Source organism: Mesoplodon mirus (genome assembly GCF_964341445.2).
Source record: "Mesoplodon mirus genome assembly, chromosome: 5".
Taxonomy (NCBI): Eukaryota; Metazoa; Chordata; class Mammalia; order Artiodactyla; family Ziphiidae; genus Mesoplodon; species Mesoplodon mirus.
In genome coordinates, this window is record NC_138980.1 from 186,353,078 (window position 1) to 186,368,007 (window position 14,930).

The 14,930-nt window shown below is 47.7% G+C and overlaps 2 long non-coding RNA genes and 1 pseudogene across 5 annotated transcripts in view; 1 reads left to right on the forward strand and 2 right to left on the reverse strand.

Annotated features, from left to right (window-relative positions):
- The window catches only part of LOC309805608, a 63,281-nt gene that overhangs the window by 14,317 nt on the left and 34,034 nt on the right, over positions 1–14,930 (reverse strand). For 2 of the 3 annotated variants that reach the window (XR_014294270.1, XR_014294271.1), the window contains 2 exons: positions 5,498–5,574; positions 4,844–4,961 (listed from right to left, as the gene is read on the reverse strand). This is a non-coding gene — a long non-coding RNA (uncharacterized lncRNA). Of the gene's footprint in view, positions 1–4,843; positions 5,087–5,497; positions 5,575–14,930 lie in introns of all 3 variants that reach the window. The other variant, XR_014294272.1, reaches the window with a different exon arrangement.
- On the reverse strand, positions 7,077–7,768 carry LOC309805610. The gene is made up of 2 exons (XR_014294274.1): positions 7,711–7,768; positions 7,077–7,520 (listed from the first exon to the last, which is right to left on the reverse strand). It is a non-coding gene; the product is annotated as an uncharacterized lncRNA (long non-coding RNA).
- On the forward strand, positions 7,729–14,828 carry LOC309805606 (putative ATP-dependent RNA helicase DDX28; annotated as a pseudogene). The gene is made up of 2 exons (XR_014296170.1): positions 7,729–9,620; positions 13,852–14,828. The product of XR_014296170.1 is annotated as a putative ATP-dependent RNA helicase DDX28 (transcript).

Consider the following 14,930-nt stretch of genomic DNA (forward strand, 5'->3'; position numbering starts at 1 on the left):
ACACATGTATATAATATGTATTGGTATACATCACACTGATCTTCATTTATCCATTCCACCCACCTTTCCTTTTAGATAAGTATATTTTTTCCCTACATTTGTTATTGTCTTTCTCTGTGGAAGTATGTAAATTTGGGTCAGCTATTAGATAACGCCTATAAGTAATATCATAGGATACAGGTCTTTTGCTTTGCAAATTACCTCATGTTCCATGATTATCTCTAAGCTCATTTGTGGTGCCTCAAAGAGCAGCGTTTCATTGTTTTAAATGGGGAACGTTCCACTGTGTACATGGACCACTACTTCATTATCCATTCACCTGTTGATGGACATTTTGGTTGCTTCACCATCTTGGCTATTGTGAATAAGGCCGCAGTGCAACTGATACAGCCTCTGTCTTCCCGATTCGGCACTTCTCAGGTGAGAGGCCTAGCGGTGGGCCTGCTGCGTCGAATGGTAGTTCAATTTTTACTTTGCTAACGCAGCTCCTTTCTGTTCTCATGATTCACTCTTACCACTTTACATCTCACCAGCAGCTAGAGGGTACACAGTTCTCTAAAACTCCTTCAGTGTTTACTGTGTGTAGACTTTTTGCTGATCGTCAGTGGACAGGTGTGAGTTGTAAACTTTCTGTAAATTAGAGTTGCATGAATCTAATAATTCCTACGGTTAAGTTTTTATTCATTTTCCATTTTTTTAAAGAGAGTGAGTCAAACGTACCTCTTCATACTCTCTTCTTGAAACATTTGCCTGTTCTGAAATTTTTTGTCCATTCCCTTCCGCAGCACAATTTTTTTAGGGCAGGTGTCCTTTACAGCGCTGAGTCCTTGTGAATGTTAAGTGACCATTAGCTGTGGGCTTAAAGCTTCACTTGTGGGAAACGTCCACAAGCCAGCAGCATTTGTACATTTCCCACTCCATTTTTGGGCAGTACAGCCTTCCAGGAAATCGTGTTAGTAGGCTGCAAATTAGAGTAGAATGTGCCAGGGAAAACCCCCAAGAGCTTATATCTCCTTTCTTCTTGATTGTTTTTAAATTTAGTTTTTATTAATTATCAGAGCAAATTCGATAAAAAAAAATATTTTGTTTCTCCTAGGTTTACAGAATCTGTTTCATTATATCAATGTATCTGTCTACTCATCTTTGGAGCCCTTCCCGTGTAGGTTATTACAGAGTGTCGAGTAGACCTTTCTTGGTATTCCATAGGTATTTTGTGATTAAATATTTCATATGTATTAGTACATGTCTCTTAACCCCCATATCCTAATTCATCCATTCCTTACAACTTTCCATCAGGTTAAATGTACTTTTATTTTCTTAATCCATGCTTTTCCTTCTCTTGGAAATAAGTTTGTGGGTATCAATTTTTAGCTAACACCTATAAGTGATGTCATAGGATGTCTGTCTTTCAATTTTTTTCATACTTCAAGTTGGGTGATGATCTTTAGGTCCTTCTATGGTGGTGCAAACGGCACACTTTTATTCTATTCCATGGCTAATATTCCATTGTGTACATGGGCCACTTCTTCCATGTACATTTTTCTGTTGATGGACCTTTTGGGTTCTTCCAAGTCTTGGCGATGGTAAACATTCCTGCAGTGCAGGATTGCCAGCCGGTATCATTTTCATTCTGGTCTGCTCAGGTGATAGGCGCATGAAAGGACCTACCAGATCACAAGGCAGCTCAATTTTTACCTTTAAATGCACCGCCACTCTCTTCTCCCTACTGTCTCTTACCAGTTTATCTACCCGCAGCGGCTAGAGGGTACATAGTTCTCTAAAACCTTTTCAGCATTTAAACCTTTGTACACTATTCTCCTGGTGATCATTCTGATGGCTGTGTGGTAAAGGTTTCTGTAGATTGGATTTGCAATCTTTATTAATTGCTGACGTTGAGCATTCCCATTCCCTTTTTCTTAAAGAAAAAAAAAGCAAGAAAAGACAAAATGTGCGTAAAATATACCTCTTGACTGTGTTTTTGAAACGTTGACGTCTTTTGAATTTTCTGATTGATTTACGACCCCAGGATTTTTTTCTTTGATGGTAGGTGTCTATTACAGGCCTGCAATTATTTTGAATATTAAATGACCACTAGCGCTGGGTTCAAAGCTGCTGTTGTGTGAAACGGCCAGAAGACAGAAGCATTTCTCCTTACCAAACCTGGTTACTAGGGCAAGACAGCCAAAATGGAAGTTGTGCTGTAGATTGTAAATTGGAACGGAAAGTGCCAGGAAAATCCCCTTAAGATTATGTCTCATTCTGTCCTGTTCGTTTTTTAATTTAATTACTATTTTTGATGACAGCCAATTTGATTACAATGTTTTCTTTGTTCTAGGTGTGCAAGATGGGGATGTTTTACACATATACATATATCTAGTGTTCTTCAGATCCTTTTCCCATGTAGGTTATGACACAATGTTGAGTAGTCTTCTCTTGGTATGCCGTAGGTCTTTGGTGATTATATATGTCACATGCGTTTGTATATCTCTGTAAACCCCAATAATGTAATGTATCCAATCCTCACACCTTTCCTTATGGTGGACCCTACGTTGGTTTAATGAATCTGTAATTGCCTTTCTCTGTGGAAATATCTTCATTGGTATCAACTTTTAGCTCACACCTATAAGTGATATGATAGGATATGTGTCTTTCACTTTCTCACTTACAACAACTCGGGTGATTACTTCTAGACTCATCGATGGTGCTGCAAATGGCATTGTTTCATTTTTTCCCCAGCTAATATTCCATCTCTACGTGTAGAAGTTCTTCTTTGTCCACCCATCTGTTGCCGGACTTTTTGGTTACTTCCATATCTTGGCTATTGTAATATGTGCAGTGCACATTTGCCTTCCTGTGCCTTTCCAATTCTGTCTTCTTTGGTTATAGGTCCAGGAATGGGCCTGCTGGTTTATATTGTAGCTCAGTGTTTACCTTTTAAAGGCATCATCTCCATTCTGTTCTCATTAGTGGCTCTTTCCAGGGTACATCCCACTGAAAGTTGAGGGTATGCATTTCTCCACAACACCTTCAGCATTTATTTATTTATTTATTTATTTTTGTTTGTTTTGCGGTACGCGGGCCTCTCACTGTTGTGGCCTCTCCCATTGCGGAGCACAGGCACCCACGGCATGTGGGATCTTCCCAAAACGGAGTATGAACCCGCGTCCCCTGCATCGCAGGTGGACTCTCAACCACTGCGCCACCAGGGAAGCCCCAGCATTTATTGATTATGGGTTTCGTGCTGAAGATTATTCTGAGGGGTGTGAACTGATACCTCTTTGTGGTTGAATTTCCATGTGTCTCATAATCCCTTGACATTAAGCTTTAAGGCATGTCCTTATTTTTCACACTGTGATTACAGCTTAGCTCTTCAAAGTGTTTTCTTAAAGTATGAGTCACATTTTGAAATTTTTTGGCCATTACCTCCCTCAAGACATTTTGAGGGCAGGTTTCATTTACAGGCATGCAGTACTTGTTCACATGAAGTGACCATTAGCACAGGTTTTAAGCTGCTTTTGCAGGTAACGGCCAGAGGGTGGCAGCCTTTCTATGTTCCCCACGCTGGTACTAGGGAAACAGACCTTCCTGCCAGTGGTGTTCCTCGATTATAAATTAGAGAGGAATGTGCCCGGGTAAACCCCCAAATGCTTACGTCTCCTTACTTATGTTTGTTTTTAAATTTAAATTATACTTTTTATTGGAGTAATATTCCATTGTGTACATGGACCACTGCTTCTTGGTGCACTCCTCTGTTGATGGACATTTTCGTTGCTTCCAAGTGTTGGCTATGGTAAGTATTGCTGGAGTGCAGAATTGCCAGTCTGTGAGGTTTTGATTCTCATTTTCTCAGGTGACAGGTCCAGCAGTGGGTATGATTGATTGCCTGGTAGCGCAATGTTTCCCTTTTCAAAGCACCTCCATTGTGTTTTCATTAGTGGCTCTTACCACGTCCCCCTTAGAACGGAGGGTACGCACTTCTCCACAATCGCTTCAGCATTTATTGCTTGCAGCATTTTGTTAATGGCCATTCTAACTGCTGTGAGCTGATAGGTTTTTGTAATTTGGGTTTCCATGTCTTTATAAAATTCCTAAAACTCATCATTTTTCCAAGCTTTTTTTGTTTGTGTTTTTAAAAAAAGGAGAAAAAAGTATGCATACAATAAACCTTTTCAAATTGTCCTCTTGGAAGGTTGCCCTCTTTTCAATTTCTTATTCAATTTTCGACCCCAGGATTATTTTGGTGGACAGGTGTCATTACAGAACTGCAAGATTGGTGAATAGTTAGTGACCATTAGCAGTGGGTTTAAAGCTGTTGTGTGAAACGGCCACTAGGAGGCAGCATTTCTCCATTCCCCAATCCGGGTAGTAGGGCAGCAGAGCCTTTCTGGAAGTCGTGTTCCTAGGTTGTAAATTAGAATGGAATGTGCCAGGAGAAACCCCCATACGTTTATGTCTCATTACTTCTTGTTGGTTGTCTTAATTTTTGTAATAGGGGTAATTATTAGAATATTGTTTGCCCTAGCTGTACACAATCTGGCTCATTTCTACATTATATATATCTATTCATATACAGATCCTCTTCCCATGCAAAATATTACACAGTGTTCCGTAGACCTCCCTTGCTATATGGTCGGTCTTTGTGACACATGTATATAATATGTATTGGTATATGTAACACTGATCTTCATTTATCCATTCCACCCACCTTTCCTTTTAGATAAGTATAGTTTTTTCCTACATCTGTGAGTGTCTTTCTCTGTGGAAATATTTTCCTGTGTGTCAGTTATTAGATAACGCCTATAAGTAATATCATAGGATATAGGTCTTTTGATTTCCAACTTACCTCATGTTCCATGATTATCTCTATGCTCATCTGTGGTGCCTCAAAGAGCAGTGTTTCATTGTTCTCCATGGTGAATATTCCACTGTGTACATGGACCTCTTCTTCTTTATCCATTCACCTGTTGATGGACATTTTGGTTGCTTCACCATCTTGGCTATTGTGAATAAGGCCGCAGTGCAACTGATACAGCCTGTGTGTTCCCGATTCTGGACTTCTCAGGTGAGAGGCCTACCGGTGGGCCTGCTGCGTCGAATGGAAAACGTAGGGAGTAACCAGGCAAGGTCAGTTACCATGGCAGCCCTGGGAAAAACATTACCAAGTGACACTAACACTCCCAGGAGCCTACATTTGTTTCCACAATAAGTAAACCTTTCTCATTTCTAAAGTACTATACTGTGAAATATGCATCTCAGTCACAACTAGAGGTTACTCAGTGTCTGCTGTGACTGACAGGAAAACAGAAGGGCCTTACACAGTACCTAAAGTAATGACGAAGAAACTAGGGGCCACGGGCAGAGACAGACAGGCTCAGACAGGATCCTATCCCTATGACATTCTGAGGAGATCATGTTGTAAGGGCTCGAGCACGAGAAAGCAGCCACTAACCAGCTACCCTATCTCAAATATGTGGAGAAAGTCAATGCAAATACATACCTATGTATTATTCTTTTCTGATCATTCTTTCAGTGTATCCCTTCTGGCTTTGTGCAAAGCGATTCTTTGTTTTGTACCTGAAAATTGAGTGGCACATGTAAATGGATGAAACATGTCAGAGCAGACATCCAATGAGCACTTCAGGTAACGAACGAGGAGCTCCGAGTTCTGGGAAAGAATCGTGAAAGTAGTGTAGAATCACAATATCTTAGAGCATCCTTTATATGAACTATACAGCCTATACATGAACTTTGCAGTGACAGAAAACCCAGCACTCTCTAGACAGATCTAGGCATTTCTAGTTGCTACAGCAGTCTATATCAAATTCAGAATCGGACTCCCTGTCACGCATCAGTCCCAGTCTGCCTTCTGCAATGGTACACCCCATGGCACACCTCATCTCTTTTCCATCTGGCACATTTCCCAAACACATGAGGACAATTTTGTTCTTCCTAAAGCTCTCTTCTCCTACGTCACCCTCCTAAATCACTCCTTCCTTCCTGTGTTTATGACTTTGAGGAGCCCCCAAGGTTTTCTCATCCCAAGGCCATGACAAGCAATGGCATCAGTGTGCCTGCTACAGATTCTAGGAAAGGGGCAGGGCCACACAAGGGTCTGGCAAATGTGACTGACAACCTGAAGGGAGAGTACATGTGAGACCCTCAGCCTCTCTTCAGTCCTCAGCCTCTATCCAAGGTTTCTCCATAGCACACTATTGACATTTTGGAGCAGATAATTCTTTTGGGGGGTGGGGAGGGCTGTCCTATGCCTTGTACGATATGTAGTAGCATCCTGACCTCTACCCACTAGATGCCTGCAGCACCACCAACCCCACACCCCGGATGTGACAATGAAAACTGTCTCCAGCCATTGTCAAACGTCCTGGAGGGGCTTCCCTGGTGGCGCAGTGGTTGGGAGTCTGCCTGCCGATGCAGGGGACACGGGTTCGTGCCCCGGTCCGGGAGGATCCCACGTGCCGCGGAGCGGCTGGGCCCGTGAGCCATGGCCGCTGGGCCTGCGCGTCCGGAGCCTGTGCTCCGCAACGGGAGAGGCCACAACAGTGAGAGGCCCAATTAGCTAAAAAAAAAAAAAAAAAAAAAAAAAAAAAAAACGTCCTGGAGGACGGGTGATGGCAAAATCACCCTCACTCAGGAGCCACTGCTCTATCCAATGACTCTGTTCACCCATGAGGACTCACCCTCACTCAGGAGCCACTGCTCTATCCAATGACTCTGTTCACCCATGAGGACTCAAAACCCTCTCCTCTGCTGGCTTAGCATTCAACTCTCCAGAACGTCTATCGCGTATCAAAATGCTATTTGAAATTTAATAGTACTTATCTCTATAACGGTATCTGATGAAAGTAAAACCCTTTCGCCAGATGTTAAGAACCTCCCAGGTGGTTAATCCACGTTTACCTTATCTCCTACCCCAGGCCCTGGAAATTACAGAAATGATCGGACACCCATTTTCGGGTTCCGTTCAATAAGTACCAGTAGCGTAAGGCTTTCTGGCAACCTGAACACTGAATTCAAGTAAACTATTCTGCCTGACCGTGGCTTTGTGGGACAGGCCACACACCTGTAGCAGGACCCTCCTCGCTGCTATTTACGGAATTGAGGTATCTGACTGGAAAGCCGGTGGAGGTGAACTACCCAAGAAAGCAGTGGGTTCAGGATTAGAAGATGTAAAGGGTGACAAGGGAGGGGAGAATGAACCTCAGCTGAAAAGAAAGGGGAAAAGTACCAAGAGATGAGTTCTCTTGACTGAAGAGAAGATACGCTGAAAGCCATCAGCTTGCCCTCGGGGCCCTCAGCTCTCTGGGGAGCTCTAAGGGAAGGGTGAGCCTGGACCTACGACTCCGGACTCCTGGTCTCGGCCCCCAGGCCTGACCATTCACTCAGACTCTCAATAAATACTTGTATTCAAAGACCTTACACGGGGACCACACCTGGGAAAACATCGCCGCACCCTCATCATAAGTCACAGGGGGAGACCCGAACTGGCCAAGCCATGATAGGAGCTGTGAGGGCGACAAAAGAGCACGGCAGGGATCGGACATCGGATCGCCAGAAACCCTCCGCCCTCCTGGTTCGTAATGCCAGGGCCTCATCGCCGCGTATCGCCGGACCCCGGTCCTGCCTCCGCCGCGCACCCTTCCCCAAGGTTGGCGGGGGTCTGGAGTCACCATCCCCGTGTTCGGACCTACACACCTCGCCGCTGCTGAGCTCTACACATCCCGCTCCTTCCACACAGTTCGCCGAGTCCGCGGGCCTTACTGAGCCGCGCCGGCCACCGTCCGCGAGGCCTTGGCGCGCCCGTGACGTCACTGTCGTGCGCCTCTCCCGCAACGAGGGGTGTATGGCTCTCGCACGGCGGCTGCGGCTGTTGTCGCTCGCGGCTCGGTTGCTTCTGGCGCTTTGCCGGGACCTGACGGTCCGCGGTCCCAACGAGCCGCTGCCCGTGGTGCGCATCCTGCGGGCTCTACAGCGGCAGCAGGAAGAGCGGCATAGCGGCCAGCGTAGCCCCCCCGCGGCCGATGCTGGCGCGTCCTGGGCTGACGCTGATGTCAGTGCGGCGACCCGACTTGAACCAGCCGGCTCACCTCACGCTGGGCTCTTGGAACCCGCGCCACTCTCTTCGCGCGGCTGGAGGAATCGGTGCACCCACGCGGACCATTTCTCCATCGAGTGCGCGCAACATGAGGCTCCAGCGCTGCGGAACCTTTCGCCCAAGGGCAGCTGCAGTGAAGTGTGTCTGGAGCTCCCCGTTCTGAGCGCGCTACAGGAGGCTGCTCCCGAAGTTGTTCGGCCCACAACCGTGCAGTCAAGTACCATTCCCCCACTTCTTCGCGGCCGCCACATTCTCTGCGCCGCAGAAACCGGCAGTGGCAAAACTCTCAGCTACATGCTACCTCTCCTTCAACGGCTGTTGGGACAGCCAAGCCTGAACCCCTGTCGTATCCCTGCTCCTCGAGGCCTGGTTTCTTGTGCCTTCTCGAGAATTAGCCGAACTGGTGCGTGCCGCGGCCCAGGCCTTGGGCAGCTCCTTGGACCTCCAGGTGCAGGAGTTAGGGGGAGGCCATGGCATGAGGAGGATCAGGCTGCAACTGTCCAAACAACCTCCAGCAGATATTCTGGTGGCCACTCCGGGGGCTCTGTGGAAGGCCCTGAAAACTCAACTGATCAGCCTGGAGCAGCTCTCCTTCTTGGTGTTGGATGATGCAGACACGCTGTTGGATGAAATCTTCCTGGAACTGGTGGATTACATCTTGGAGGGGAGCCATATAGCAGAAGGCCCAGCTGACTTAAAAGACCCCTTCGATCCCAAAGCTCAGTTAGTGCTGGTGGGGGCCACTTTTCCCGAAGGTGGAGGCCAGCTGCTGAGTAAAGTTGCCAGCTTAGACTCTCTAACCCCCGTTACCAGTGACAAGCTCCACTGCATCATGCCTCATGTCAGACAGACATTCATGAGGCCGAAGGGAACAGAGAAGGTGACTGGGTTGGTACAGATCCTTAGGCAGCATGACAGAGCATCTAGGACTGGCGCCGCAGGAACTGTTCTGGTGTTCTGTAATTGCTCCAGCACTGTGAACTGGCTGGGGTATATATTCTGGATGACCACAAAATCCAACACTTAAGACTGCAGGGACAAATGCCAGCCTCAATGAGAGCAGGCATCTTCCAGTCCTTCCAGAAGGGCTCCCGAGACATTCTTCTCTGCACAGACATCGCCTCTCGGGGCCTGGACAGCACCCAGGTGGAGCTAGTCATCAATTATGATTTCCCTCCTACCCAGCAAGACTACATCCACAGAGCAGGGAGGGTGGGCCGGGTGGGGAGCGAGGTGCCAGTCACCGTCATCAGCTTTGTGACCCATCCCTGGGACGTGAGCCTGGCTCGGAAGATTGAACTCGCAGCTCGCCAGAGGAGAAGCCTTCCAGGACTGGGGTCCTCAGTGAGAGAGCCTTTGCACCAGCAAACCTTATTGCAGCAGGCTTATATATGATGCCGTAACAGGGACCTTTCCCTCTGTGCTGGACGGGTGAGCACACTTGTCAGTAGGGTGCTCTGGACTGCCTAGTCACCTTCTGAAGACCCGGGCTGCTGTCTGGCTTCAAAAGGTAAGTTGCTGGCCAACACTGGAGGGTGAACTACTGAGCTCGGCTCTCTGTAGTCTTTCACGTGAAGAATAATGTCGATCTTGGCTCTGTATTATGTCATGGTTTCTAACAATAAGCGATGTTTCTATGGGTGCCCCTTAATAACAGTTTCCACTGGGGCAGAATTCAGTAGACCCTGAGAAGATTCACACTCCAAACTACCACACTTAGGACGAAGGCTCTTTCAATGGATGTTTTAGTTTAAATTTTGTTTCCTGCCCCCAAACATCCATTAAGCCTCCAGGAGAAGGAAAAGGGGATGTGACTAGCAATAAAGAGAAATTTTCTTCACAACAATGGCCATGGCAAGCTTAGGCACTTTTGGTGAAATCTCTCTGGGAAGTACTGGCAGAGGAATAAAAGGCAAACTGACACAGAAATATTGCTTGGTGTGCATTTCCAGGCTCTGCCTTCTTTCTCATCTCTTGGTGGCAGGTGGAGGAAGAGAAGAAAAGGTTAAACTTTTTTATAAACCAGCAGAATAAGCTTATAACATCCTCTCACTATCTCTGCATAGGTTCTAGTCTCTGCAGCATTATATAAGCTTTGCCCAAAGTAATGAACTGTTGAAAGTCAAATGTAATACTTCACCAAACAACTTAAAAATGCTTGCGCACTGGAAAGGGTTAAGTTGCAGAGAACACAGATGGACCCAGAGCAACCTTTGCCGAAAGAGAATATTGTGCTAAATGTACAGTCATAACTCTTTTCCATTTGAAGAAACAGTCAGAAGGATAAAAGAACTTGGTCAAAATCACACAAGTCAGTAGGAAAGAATCTGGTTTGTCTGTCCTCAGGGTTGTGTTCTTTAACCACCAGGCTAGCTTTTCTCAAATCTGATTCATGCATAGAATAACTATACACCTCTGCTTGCCTTGAATATTCCCTGTTTATACATATGCCTGCTGCAGTTTTTAATATTGCCCACTTTGACTCCCAAAAGCAACCGAGAATACACAATAATTTGGTCTCTCTATCCATGGACCACTGTGGTGGGACTGCCCAGGAAGCTTATTAAAAGTGCAGCTTCCTGAGCCCTACTCCAGATCTAGATAAGTTTTCTGAGGGTTGGCTCAAGAATCCAGGTACAAGACTTTTTAAGTGGTTTGGTGGAACCCCCCAGGTGATTCTCTCGCTCTCTTAAGTTAATAAACCGTTTATTCTGCCTCCCCCAGATGCCCAGCCAGGTCCTGTTAAGGTAGGAGTCCCCAAACCACATCAGAGGGATGCTCCCAGCCAAGTAATCTCTGGAGCCTTGGATAGTCTGAATGGTCTCATGCTGGCCCACCTGCCGTGACAAACCTCCGCCAGAGCATTCCCCTTCACATTTACCTTCTACCACTCCAAAAGGCAGTCTGCTCCAATGAGGCCTGACTTCGTCTGTCCTAACGGGCACCCACTGATTCAAGCAGTTTAGGGATAGAAGGTGCTGTGGTTCTCAACCAGGGTGGCCCAACCTCTAAAAGGGTAGTCCAAGCAGTCTCTACCTCCTGGGCACATCCCCTCTGCAACAGCCCCAGTAAACGAAGGTCCCATCTTTGCTTTCTCAAGGTCGGCAACAGGGAGTCCCCTCCTAAAGAAAGTTCTCTCTCATTGCCACACTATCAAAAGCTGCCCCAAATGTGGTTCCTTCCTGTGGGCCTGATCAGGCTAAGGGCAGAGTTGTCTCTTTCCTTCTCTGAGTCGGACCAAGTTGTCTTACTAACCCCTCTTCACAGTGTTGACCATGATTTTCACGGGGGCTGCTGCTGAGCCTTTATCTCATCCTTTCATGGTGGAGAGAGAGAGGATTATAATGATTTTTACTTCTAGGGGAGAGGGGACTGTAATGATTATGTTGTCATTTTGTATTATGTCCTTTTGTCATGAATTTGTTTTGAATTTCATATTAAAATGGGCCCACCATTCCCACTTTGTGAGGTCATTCAGCACCCTCATTTTGCACCTTTAACATCTCTCTCAGTATCACTTGGAAATGTTTGAAACGGCACGAGCTTGTCCTCACATTCCTATCAGCTGTAAATCCGGAGCCCCGACATGAACTAACCATTGAGCAGAACCCCTCTCTGTGTAACACTGGGTAGGCTCCTTAACATCTTGGTTTTTCTAAGCCCTCAGGTGTAAAAATGTGAGGGTTCTATGAATTTATATTTGGGGCAGGACAAGGTCGAGAAGAGTGTGTCTTTGCTTGTATTCTTCCAAACTGGAATGTCTTCCCTCTCCTCCCCATGGGTCCAGATCTCACTTGTCCTTCAGGCCCACTGCCAAGGAGCCTTCCCTGATTCCCCAGTCCACACAATTCTCTGCCTCTTAGGGTCAGTGCCATACAACCTAGCTGTCTCTTAACGTTAATCTTGCCTCTCAAGCCAATTTCAGAATGTGGGTCTCTCTTGCCCTCCTGGGGCCCCTGGGGCTGTACCAGCCCACCTGCACGCCCCACGTGGGGTGTCTACTAGACTAGGGCATGGGTGGGGAAGCCCAGGTGTGAGGGGCCAGGCAGAGTACCTCTGCCTCCACCCTGCTCTCCTCCACAAAACTGCCCCTCTTCCTGAAGCCTGACCCGCAAGTCACAGGTTCCTTATTATGACCTCACTGGGTAGTGATGACCTCACAGGCCTTCTCACAGTTTCCATGGCAGCATAACTATGGAAATGTGCTGCCCTCAGAGAAACTTCCCTACCAGTTCTCCACCAGATACCAATCTCTTTGGTTGTCTGACAGAGAATGTCTGACCGGATCGTCTATATTTACTCAAACCTGTGCTGTTCCCAGGCAGAGTACCTCTGCCTCCACCCTGCTCTCCTCCACAAAACTGCCCCTCTTCCTGAAGCCTGACCCGCAAGTCACAGGTTCCTTATTATGACCTCACTGGGTAGTGATGACCTCACAGGCCTTCTCACAGTTTCCATGGCAGCATAACTATGGAAATGTGCTGCCCTCAGAGAAACTTCCCTACCAGTTCTCCACCAGATACCAATCTCTTTGGTTGTCTGACAGAGAATGTCTGACCGGATCGTCTATATTTACTCAAACCTGTGCTGTTCCCTGGCTGGGCAGTGCAGCAGGTACACCGAGACCGGGCATCTGTAGAAGAGGCATGGTGTACACACAACCTCACCTGGCTGCCACATGTTCCTGTGGGGCTTGCCCACTACGTAAACCTCAGCACTTTCCCAGCTGTAAGTAATACCAGTGACCTGGGACACCTTCAGGGTCCCACAGTGCTCACTGCTGAGGACAAGTGAAAGGTCATCCCTGAACTAGTGTGCAGGAAGCTTCTGATCTTTATAAATGTTGCCTTCCGCTTTGGGCTACAGGATGCTTCCATTCAGACCCTTTCCTGGTTGGCCTCTTAGCAAAAGGCAAGTGCATTTTTGTTGGCAGATGGTAAACGGAGCAGTTTGAGGAAGAGGGCCACTCTTGAACCGCACCTTCAAACCCAGGCACCTCTGTGCTGTCATGTACACATCTATATCGGTCCCCTCAGACACGTCCCATACTGAGCTGCTGAGTACTAGGGGAGAGGGTGGTGCCATATTCATGGGAAGACCGGAAGAACCAAGGTGGGTGATGAAGTGCTAGTGAGACTGGAGGGCTGAGCAGATGGTGTCCCAGCAGGCTGGGTGGATGTGAGCCTACACTTGGTACCCAGAACCCGGTTCTGAGTCTCCTGATCACTCTGCCTCAGTATTTGGCCTTGATCTAATCTAGATAAAAGTATCAGAGGGCTAGAGTTCAGTGTGGTTGTAACAGGCATTATAAATGGGGCCCAAGAGGGGTTGCCAAAGTGGGAGGGGTCCTTAACCAATTTATATTAGATTATCTTTTTCCAAAACTTGAAAGACGTTTCCATTAAAGCCTCAGAAGTGACACACTGCAAGAAATGTTTTCTCTGTTGTGGAAGGGAGAGATGGAGAGGATCATGATTGCAATTTCTTTCGGGTTCTACTGTTTTCCCTGGCAACGGTGAAGAGACTACCTCACCTGATGCAGCCGTAGGCTCTAGGAATTGCTTTTGCAGCCAGTGTCCCTTCTCTAGGGACTCATAGAGGTGATGGGCCAAGTCTGTGTTTTGGATGTCAAGTAGATTAAAGGTCTTCAGCCAGAAACTGGGAGAGACATGAGAGAGGGAAATTCTGGCAGGAGACTGTGTACAGCAGAAGTGACTGATCAGTTCTGATTTTCTTTGCAGCAGCTGTGGCTCCCATTTCTCCTCCTAAATCTGGTCACTACCATGTCCTCAACCGAGGGTGTGGAGAAACGCAGTTGGGCCGGCATCGGAAGACATACTGCCTGGTTGGTGGCTACCGGGCCTACGGGGATGCTCCTTTGGCCATGCCAGCAAAGGCGGAAGCTGAGAAGCCAGTCCCCAGATGTGCTCCCGAGAGAAAGCAAGCTCCAGAAGAGTCGGACGAAGATCTCGGTTGCTCCAGACCCAAAATCCGGCGATTGTAGCATGGTGCCAGGAGGCGGACTCCACAGAATCTTGCTGGCTGAACCATTCTGAAGACAGGGAAATGGTTTAACTGCCTAAGACAGCGAATGCCTCTTCCTGCAGTGACCCCTCCCGCCCCCCCCCCCCACTGCCCACTACCACAGATTAGAACCTGCGTCGTTCTGTCTGAGCCTTCCTCAGCCAGGAGCCTCCCTGCACACTAAATGGCCATAAGCCAGGAGCCTCAGAAAGTGAGGTTTGAAATGAGAGCCTGCCCTGAACATCCCAGGGCGGAAGCTGGCCTGGAAGAAAACCTGGCATTCCTCTGCTCAATCCTCACGGGCCCCTTTGTGAGCTGAACAAAGTGAAGTCTGCACTCTGCGAGCCGAGGAGGATGCAGGAGCAGAGACAGGGTGCAGAGAAGCCTTAGCAGTCTACCACATGGGCTCCTGCCCTGAGCCATTGTCAGCGGCCACCACCACAAACCAGTGGGGAGCTGGGCTTTTTGAAACTGAAAGCAGCAATCTATCTGTGGCTTCCCAAAGAGCCTCCTGCCTGGGGTCTCAGGAGGCAGGATAGAGAGGCCCAGGAAGCCCTGCTCCCTGAAGCAAGAACAGGATGGAGAGTCAAGCAGCACGCACCCTGTCCCGAGGTTCACATGCTCCTTTATTGCCAGGCCTTTCCGTCCCCAGTGGCGTCCCTTACTGCTCAATAAAATGCTTTTCTGTAACAGATTTCTAGGGTCGCCAGTGCTCAGACTTAGGTCACTACCCCTGTGCTAGGCACTCCTGCCACCTGGGAAAGGTTCCAAAGGTGGAACAGCTCCAGGGGGTGCC